General features: G+C 38.2%; 1 non-coding gene across 1 annotated transcript; it reads left to right on the forward strand.

The window, feature by feature from the left end:
- The first annotated feature begins 6514 nt into the window (after positions 1-6514).
- Positions 6515-6623, forward strand: LOC128585166 (U6 spliceosomal RNA). The gene has a single exon (XR_008379907.1). It is a non-coding gene; the product is annotated as a U6 spliceosomal RNA (small nuclear RNA).
- Positions 6624-9856: the final 3233 nt, after the last annotated feature.

Consider the following 9856-nt stretch of genomic DNA (forward strand, 5'->3'; position numbering starts at 1 on the left):
ACAAGCAAGTATCAGAAGTAGAAAAAAAAAAAAGGAAGGAAGGGAGGAAGGAAGGAAGGGAGGGAGGGAGGAAAGAAAGAAAAAGAAAGAAAGAAAGAAAGAAAAGAAGGAAGGAAGGAAGGAAGGAAGGAAGGAAGGAAGGAAGGAAGGAAGGAAGGAAGGAAGGAAGGAAGGAAGGAAGGAAAGAAAGAAAAGAAAGAAAGAAACAAAAAGAAAGAAAGAAAGAAAGAAAAAATATTACAGAAATCGCAGTTTTAGGACCTCAAAACACTTAGCAGAGATAGTATAAATTGACCAGCAGATACAGGAAAAAGTGTCTAAATTAAATTTTGAAGACATTTCTTTTTACTACTAATTTTAAAACTAATTTTACTTACTAAAGATTATGAAATTCACTTGAACTTGAAGAGAATTTGGGCTAGTTATTTAACTTATGAGTACTCTTTTATTTATAAGTCAATTCCCTCCCATGTAGACAACATACAAATACATGTGCACCAAAAGCCAGATAGATTAGGGACTTCAGTACAACAGAGAGCAGAGTGTTAGAGCTAAGCGGATTGTGTCCACGACCATTGGGACTGTGTGAGGAAAACAAGGAACCCCAAAATACAGAGTCAGTGTGCCTTAACTGTATTTCTTAAGGGTCTTAGGTCACTAGATGTCCTTTAGGGTCTCTTCATGTCATGTCAAAGGTGACAAAAGGGAGGAGGGGAAAAATTGGAAGGAAATGAAAGAAGAAGCCTTAGAAGAGTCACCTTGGGGAGATACTAAGTTTTCAAAACCAAAGAACTTTTAGTTAGCAGGGACTCCAGAAGAAAAAAAGGTCTAGTCAACTGAGAAGTTCCCATGGGAGAATCAGGATTTAAAAGAGAACGGAAAAGAATTTCAGCTTTTAATTAAGCTGAATTGTGACCATAGACCTCTTAAAACAAATCTTTTTGAATATATAAGCAGCAAAATGTTTTGTCCCAAGAACAGCTTGGCTTTTACTGAAGCAGAGAGGAGAGTGGTCGTGGCAGCAACAGAAGTGCCACCCCCGCCCCTGCTGCCTGGGAACACCCTGCTAGCTCAACAGTGAGCAGAGCTAGGTCTTTCTGCCCCAGTGGGGTGCTCTCACAGTCTAAATCTAATTTATAATTTTAAATCAAAGGTATTCCCCAAGCAAACAAGCACACCTGAGACTAAAGCTACGCAGCCCTTTATGGCTTTAATCAAAGTCTTCAAAAAGGAGCTAAAGCTACATCCTCCCAAGGTCTGCACCACTCCCAACGAAAGCCCAAGGAAAAGCAAGTTTCATCAGTGCTGTCCAGCCACAGTCTCTGGGATCTCAGCTTCTACCATCTGCTGACCATCTGTGCACAACAAGTATGACAACTTGTGTGTGCTATAGATGGAAGATGGTAAGAGGCAGAAATCAAAAGCTGTTCATGGGATTAGAATGGAGACTCATACGAGTAATTAAAAACAAATAATTTATACCACTAAGTGTTTTTCACCTGAGCCAAAGGAGTCTATTGAAGAATTTCTTTACATTTCAAAAACGTGGTAAAATTTACAGCTCCATGGGCCTGGTACCCAACTGGAAGGCTGGAAATCAAACCTGGCCCAACAGTGATAGTGCTAAATTCTAACCATTAGCTTCAGGATGGAGCATCTTCCCCTCCCACACACACACCTAAATCTCATAGGGAGTACAAAGCTGGCACCCCCTTACAAAGGATTTTAATTTTGTTTTAACTCTGATTTATGCTTTCCTTTTAAAATCTTTCCAAGGTAGTTTCTAAATCTATATTCCTTTTATATCTTTTCATAGGTACCAAAGACTGTTTAAGATGAGAGCTCTTTAAAAATTTTATTTTTAAAAATATAGCTGATTTATTTTAACAGTAATTCCAATTAATATAAGAACTAATTTACGTACTTCCCCCGCCCCGTTAATCTAAAATTAAGAGGGGGGGATGATGCTCTTACAACCGTCATTCAACTGAGTGCTATAAGCATTGATCTGGGAGAACTGAAACTGCTGACCCACCAGGTTCATCTGCCCATTGCCCAAGAAGAAGCCAATATCTAGACATCAGAGTCTATAGGAGAGAAACAGTTTATTCTGCATAGTGTTAAGTGAGGAGATGAGAGAAATTTCTCAAACCTAACTCTCTGAGATTTGGGGAGACAAGGTTTTTAAGGTCAGATTGGTGAGCAGAGGGTTAAGCACTCAGGGTCTGCTGATTGTCTGGTTTCAGGACAGAACCGTCAGTCCTTTGCTGTGCAGGGTGCCTGGGCAAGTCAGTTACTGGAATACAGGATCTTGGTTGGAGGAGGGTCCAAGACCAGTTGAGTCAGTTCCTTGCACTCAGTGGGTCTGTTATTGGAATGTAGGACCTGGAAGAGATCTCCAGACTACCCCAGGCCAAAGGAGCAATCAGAAGGAAGAGAGATTATTATCCAGAAAATGAGGGGACAATGGCACGTTGTTATCATTATTTTAGCTATGCCTACTCCTTTGCACAATTCTGGGGGCCTTGATCCTAGTTTCTGTTTTTCTTTAGTAGTCATGTTATGCTTACTTCTCTCACCACCTCCCAAGACAGCACCCCACCTGTCTGTTGGCAGCTTTTCTGTATCTCTCATTCCTCACCCTTCACTTGAGATCCTGGGTAGAGATTTGGCGATTTTAGCCACAATTTCCTCAGTGACTGATGAATAATTCAATTTTTCATCAGATACCAATTCATTCAGCAATACATGGGTACTGTTTTTCTTAAGCTATTTTTAATTTTCCTATTGTTTATTGCTAGTATGCAGGAATACAATTAATTTTTGTATATTGACGTGTTTTGTGACCATGCTAAATTCACTTATTAATTCTAGAAGGGTTTCTCTGGGTAGATTTCATATTCATAGCTTTCTTTCTTTCTTTCTTTTTTTAGATATAGAGTCTCACTTTGTTGCCCTTGGTAGAGTGCCATGGCGTCATAGCTCATAGCAACCTCCAGCTCTTGGGCTTAGGTGATTCTCTTGCCTCAGCCTCCCGAGTAGCTGGGACTATAGGCACCCGCCACAACGCCTGGCTATTTTTTCGTTGCAGTTTGGCTGGGGCCGGGTTCGAACCCGGCACCCTCTGTATATGGGCCGGCACCCTCCCCATTGAGCCACAGGCACCGCCCTGCATGGGTACTGTTGTACACATACACACTATTCATTTTTCTTACACTTAATTCTAAGTGATTGTTTTATTGTCTTTGTAAAAAAAATTATTTTCCTTCTACACATCTAAGTTCTTAGTTTTGACCCTTGTGACACATTAACAAGAGAAAAACAAAGAGAAATTTATTAACATGTATATCACATATGTATGTAGGCGATACCCAGGAAAATGAGTAAATCTCAAAGACGTGGCAGAGTACTCCAGTTTACATAGCTTCTACAAATAAAAAAAAAAAAAAAAAAAAAGAGGAATGTGAAGGAGGCCAGTTAAGCGAAGGGACCAGGAAAGGGGTAAACCAGGGTAAGGTTTGTCACGCAGCCTTATGTCAGTCCCTTCTCCATTCTATTGTAATTAGTCACTTTCTCTTCCAGAGGGAGAGACCTTACCAGTGGATTTCCTTTAGATGTAAATTTACCTTACAAAAGGTTAACTTCTATTCTGTTTTCAGAGCTTCTCTTGTGTCTTAATAATCATTTGAAAATAATCCTTTTAACAAAGACACATATGTGGGGGTGCTAGACCATACTCTGGTCTCCAATATATTTAATCTCAAAGTCATTTTGAACAATGAAGCTGTCAATGGAACAGCAAAATCCAGTCTTTCCTTGTCATCAGTCAGGTTGATTGTGTTTAAGTTTAGCCTAAAGCTGTTTCCATATGTATTTTAATTTGGCCTAAATGTTTCTCCATACACATTGAACTGTAACCTCGCTTGATGCGTGAACATGTTATAGTCTACTCTTGTACAGCAAATAACAGTCTCAGCTAACTGTTCAATGCAGTTTCAAATAAGACAAATGTCCAGACATAACTGATGCAGCTGTTTCCAAGCCTCACTATAGAGTAGACTATAACGTGTTCACACATCAAGCGAGGTTACAGTTCACACATCAACTGTTCAATGCAGTTTCAAATCAGGCAAACGCCCAGACATAACAGATCCAGCTGTTTCCGTACCTCACTTCATCTTCTGTAGGTCATTTTCTTCTGTCCATGTTATCTGACAATGTGGCAGCCTCAGAGCTGCTGTGAACCTATCCTGGTTTTGCAGAGTGTCTGACTCACTAATCATTCTTTGCTCTGCTAAACTCTGTTCATTTTAATTTTTCTAAAGCTTTTCTTTTTGCAAGTGGTGTTAGAGGAGGGATTCAAAGCACCAGTTTGAGTGACCCTCAGGAGAAGTGAGTGACCCAGGTGGTACTTCTCTGGCTGTCATGCAAGAACTGCAGATCCAGGCCAAGTTCTTAGTGAGCTTCTGAAGTTCTACAGATTTGTGTTTTGAGCTGAGTTTGAGTAAATTTTTCATCTGGCCTGGGTTTGGAAGTGATGACAAAAACATTACTGGGTTTAGAATTGTGTTAGATTCAGCAGGGTAAAACACAATAAAATCTTAATGCTCTTCCACCAGTGTTGATTGATTGGACCCCTTCCTGGACAAAGGGACCCCCAAAACTGAGTTGCTAGCCATGAGAAAGGAGATCAGACATGGCTTCATCATGCCCTCTCCCATCTTAAAGATGTCCCCTGTGACTCATTAACAGGGCTAAGGCTATGCAAGACCTACCTGCAGGTCCATAATATATACAACAAACCACTTGGGTCTGGGCATATGTCCTGTGGTTTGTCTCTGATTAACAGGCTCTTATCATTCCTTTTCACTGACTCCTCCTCTGTTAGACAAAGACTAACTCTTTTAGCCAATTGTGAACCAAAGAATCTTTAAACTCACTCATATAACTTGTAAGCCCCACTTTGATAAGTCCCATCTTTCTGGACAAAATAAATTTATGCTTTCCCTTTATGATTTTATCTGCAACCCCTGTCTCCCTGAGATGTATAAAAGCAAACTGTAATCCCACCACAATGAGTCACTTGTTTAAGGCTTCTTGGGTGTGACTCCAGGTCATAGTCCTTAAATTTGGCTCAGAATAAACCTCTTTAAAATTATTTTGCAGAATATGTTTTTTTCTGTTGACAATAGTTAGCTTGATTGGATCCACTTATAGGCCTCAAATGTCTAAAATGTCTAACTGGGTCACACAGAAATTGGCAATAAATGACAATTACTGAAGAGAGTGCAAACTTTGGCTTTAGGAAATTTACAAGGTGTTCATTTTCTATTCCTTTTGTTTCTTCTTCTTGGACAATTAGGTAGGGAAAAATTATTGACTGAGTTGATCAAATAATTTTTGATCTGAAAGCCAAAGCCAGCATTTAACTTAAAAATAGGATTCTTACTTTCTGAAGAACTGAGTACTGGAGTTTCTAGCTGTGCACACACCTACATGTATAAATATTAGTTCCCAGAAGCAGAAAACACTTACAAAAGTGGTGAAATCCTGATAAATATAACATCCTATTTAAAATTACACTGGTATGTTCCAAACAAATAATGCTGCCTTTGAAGAAGTGCATTGAGAAATGAGGGTCCAAAGTCAGGCTCACCCAGGGATGCCTATTGGTATACAGAAGCTGCTCAAAAGATTTCAATACTTTTATTTCCTCTTTTTAAAGACTCTTCACAAAAGGCAAATAAAAAGCTTACACAACTAATTGATACGAAAATTGAATCTGCTAACCTGTTAACCATTCTGCTACAAAGGTTAAAAGAAAGCTGGATGAGATGTTTATAAAAGAAAGGCCCTCTGGTAAAGCAGCCTTGCTTCTTTTTCAGAGTAATCCATGCTGAGTAGGGCACAGAGGATGGTTTCTTCGCTCTATTTGTTAATGGGTTCTGCCTTGAGCTCCATGGTCCAGTTAGAAAATGGAGACTAAATTGGAAGGTATCTATCTGATTAAATTGGTCTTCTGATAACATCCTGTGATGAATCTCTATGATTTTATGTTACCTGGTCATTGTCATCTTTCTTAAAACTTCCTTTGTGTTTCCTTTGACACAGCCAGATTCCTTTTTGAAAAAGCTTACATTATTTCTCTGTGCTTAGAGAGGTAAATTTGTCATCCTATTTTCTCCATAAGGGCATTGGCCATTGAGACAGATAAACTTTAACTTATTCCATCTATAGGGGTGCAGGTTAATCCAACTGACCTTTTAACAGAGTGAATTTTATGGGTCTCATGGCTAAAACTTTAAAATCAAAGCTATAAAATCTTAATTAATCTTTGTATTTTTATGTATACATGTGTATATGCCTGTGTTTATATATCGCCTACATGGTTCCAAATTGACTTATAAATAAATGAGCACTCATTAATTAACTAAGTAAGAAGCCCAAAGCTTTTCAAGTTTATGTGACTTTAGTAACTTTCAGTGAAGGAAAGTAGTTTTAAAATTTTTACTAAGTGTTTTCTTTGGCAACACATATAATGAAATTGGAATGATACAGAGAAGATTATCATGACCCCTGCCCAAATTTTGGAATGCCAAATTTTTGAGGCATTCCATATTTTTTAACTAAATTAAAAGGCTTCTGTACAGCAAGGGAAATAATCAACAGAGTAAATAGACAACCCACAGAATGGAAGAAAATATTCTCAAACTATACATCCAGAATCGACAAAGTACTCAAACAAATCAGCAAGAAAAGAACCAAACAACCCCATCAAAAAGTGGGCAAAAGACATGAACAGAAGTTTTTCAAAAGAAGATAGAGAAATGACCAAAACACGTGGGAAAATGCTATCACTAATCATCAGGGAAATGCAAATGAATACCACGGTGAGATACTACCTTATCCGTGTCAGAATGGCCATTACTAAGGAGTCAAAAAACAATAGATGTGGGCCTGGATGCAGCGAGAACAGCTATACACTGTTGGTGGGACTGCAAATCAGTGGAGATAGCTCAAAGAGATAAATGTAAATCTACCATTTTACCCGGCATTCCCATCAAAGTAATCCTACTATTGGGTAACTACCCAAAGGAAAACAAGTGATTTTATCAAAAAGACACCTGCCCTTGAATGGTTATTCCAGTGCAATTCATAGCTGCAAAGATATAGAATCAGCCTAAGTGCTCATCAATTCATGAGTGGATAAAAAAAATGTGGCTTATGCGTATACCATGGAGTACGACTCAGCCATAAAATGGAATGAAATAATGTCTTTTTGGCAACTTGAGTGGAACTGGAGGCCATTATCCTAAGTGAAGTATCTCAGGCATAGAAAAACAAACACCACATATTCTCACTAACAAGTGAGAGCTACACACAGGCATGAAGAGATGTACACACAGGCATGAAGAGATGTAAAGGACGATGGAAACCAAGAGGGAAGGCAGATAGAAAGGTTAAAAACTTACCTATTGGGTACAAAAAACACTATTCTGGTAGTGGGCACACTAACAGCCCTGGCTTAAACATTATACAAGGCATCTATGTAACAAAAACATTTGTACCCCCTTTATATTTTGAAAAAAAAAATTGTAGGTAAAACAAAATGGAACTATCTTAAGAAGTTTAGATATTTTTCTCAGAATCTACTAGTCAGACAAATTTACACCATCTCTGCTAGATGTTTTAAGGTCATAAAACTGTTGCATCTGTGACATTTTGATACTTGCTTGATTTGTCTGTGAGCATATGGCTTTGGTTTTGAGCCTTTAGAGTCTGGGGTATAGACAGGTGGCTGTGGTAAGGCCTGGGGGACGCAGTACCTGGGCAACCATCTGCAAGGTAGAGCCAAGCTCAATACAGCCCCATCCTTCCCAGCCTATCTCTACCTCAAAGCCATGCTGGAAGCGGTGAGAACCTCCCCCAAATTTTGTTTTGTTTTGTTTTGTTTTGTTTTTAGACAGAGTGACCTGGCATCATAGCACACAGCAACCTCAAACTCCTGGGTTTAGGTGATTCTCCTACCTTAGCCTCCCAGGTAGCTAGGACTTTGGGCGCTGACCAATTTTTCTGTTTTTAGCAGAAATGGGGTTTTGCTCTTGCTCAGGCTGGTCTCAAACTTCTGAGCTCAAGCAATCCACCTGTCTCAGCCTCCCAGAGTGTTAGCCTCTTCATCATTTGAACAGGTCTATTCTCTGTCCTGGGTGCTGAATTCTGCACCTGGTACATTACAATTAAAATTGCTTACTTCCTGTTTCGTTTGTTTGTTTGTTTGTTTGTTTGTTTTACTGGAAATTAGATTTAGCTAGAGTTAAAATTATATTTACATGTGTGATTAAAAGCACTAGATATAAGAAAAACAATTCTGTATCCAGAGTGAATAAAGAAGTAAGATATATTTTAGGCGAAGAAGGTTGTAAAAAAGACATGACGTGATTTTTGTTTAAGAAAAATTAATTTTGTTAGAAGTTATTTAAAGCTTGTTTTATAGTATTTAAAAATGTTATGGATAAAACTAAAAAGAAATAAAAAGTTGGGGAAAGGCTCGACGCTTGCAGCACAGTGGTTACAACGCCAGCCACATACACCGAAGCTGGCAGGTTAGAACCCAGCCCAGGCCAGCTAAACAACAATGACAACTGCAACAAAAAAATAGCCGAGCATTGTGGTAGGTGCCTGTTGTCCCAGTTACTTGGGAGACTGAGGCAAGAAAACCTTTTAAGCCCAAGAATTTGAGGTTGCTGTGACGTCACAGCACTCTACCAAGGGCTACAGCTTAAGACTGCTGTCTCAAAAAAACAAAAAAAAGTTGGGGAAAGAAAGTAGAGAGAAAAAGATTTTGTAAAAAGTTATAAAAAATACTTGTCAGAATCTTAGCTCATGTGGTCTAAAACTGAGATTTGATAGACTTGTTTATAAGATTTTGTTAAAATTAGGTTTAGTATTAATAATACACTAATACAAAGCAAAATTAGTTTTTTTAACAAGATTTTCATACAGTATTAGTAACTTTATGTTAAATATTAACATTATAATAAAATATAATATATCATGTAATAATAAGAGATAATAGTTTGTTTACCTTTTGATTTAACTACCCAAAAACCTAATCAATTTTATCATTTGCATTTTTAACTATGGCCATTTTAAGCCCATTGTTCACGGTTAATTGCCTTATTCTGATCCTGCTTCTAAAAGATCTTTGCAAGCGATTATAATCCTAAAGTGTGTGTCTTCAATAAGTTTCATGAAAAGGATGGAAAGGTCTCTGACAAGCACTCCTGAATACAAATATCTGATAACTTTAGGATCATTTGAGCTGGGCAAGAATTCCCAGAACTCTAATGAAGAGACTGGTATATAAAACTGTTAATTTATGTAGGGCAAAAATTAATTTAAATGTCAAGGAAATACTTTGACAAGTTTTCATGAAATTGTCAACTGAAACTTTTAAGATATGCAATTTGAATGAACTCTGTTAAACAAGACATATGAACCTGTGATAACCTATTTAGTAAACAGTGCTGTGTACTTGGATTAGAGAAACACAGTTGATATTCAATAGGGTATACATTTAATCTTCAGCTAGGTCTCATGGAGAGTCTGGATGGCCGGCTCCCTCCGTCCCGAGTCTGTGAAGTGTCCATTATTAAAATTGCTGCACTCCATGACCCATCATGGAGATGATAAAATGATCCAAATTATGAAAAACTACTGATGTATTGACTACTCTAAATTGCTAAAAGGGTTTATGATCTATTTCTGGTTTGTCAAACCCATAACTCTGGAATGACAATCAATGCTTCAGGTTCCGTCTCTGTTACCTCATGGGCCATTTGAACAGTGGCCATTC

Source organism: Nycticebus coucang, chromosome 4 (genome assembly GCF_027406575.1).
Source record: "Nycticebus coucang isolate mNycCou1 chromosome 4, mNycCou1.pri, whole genome shotgun sequence".
Classification (NCBI taxonomy): Eukaryota; Metazoa; Chordata; class Mammalia; order Primates; family Lorisidae; genus Nycticebus; species Nycticebus coucang.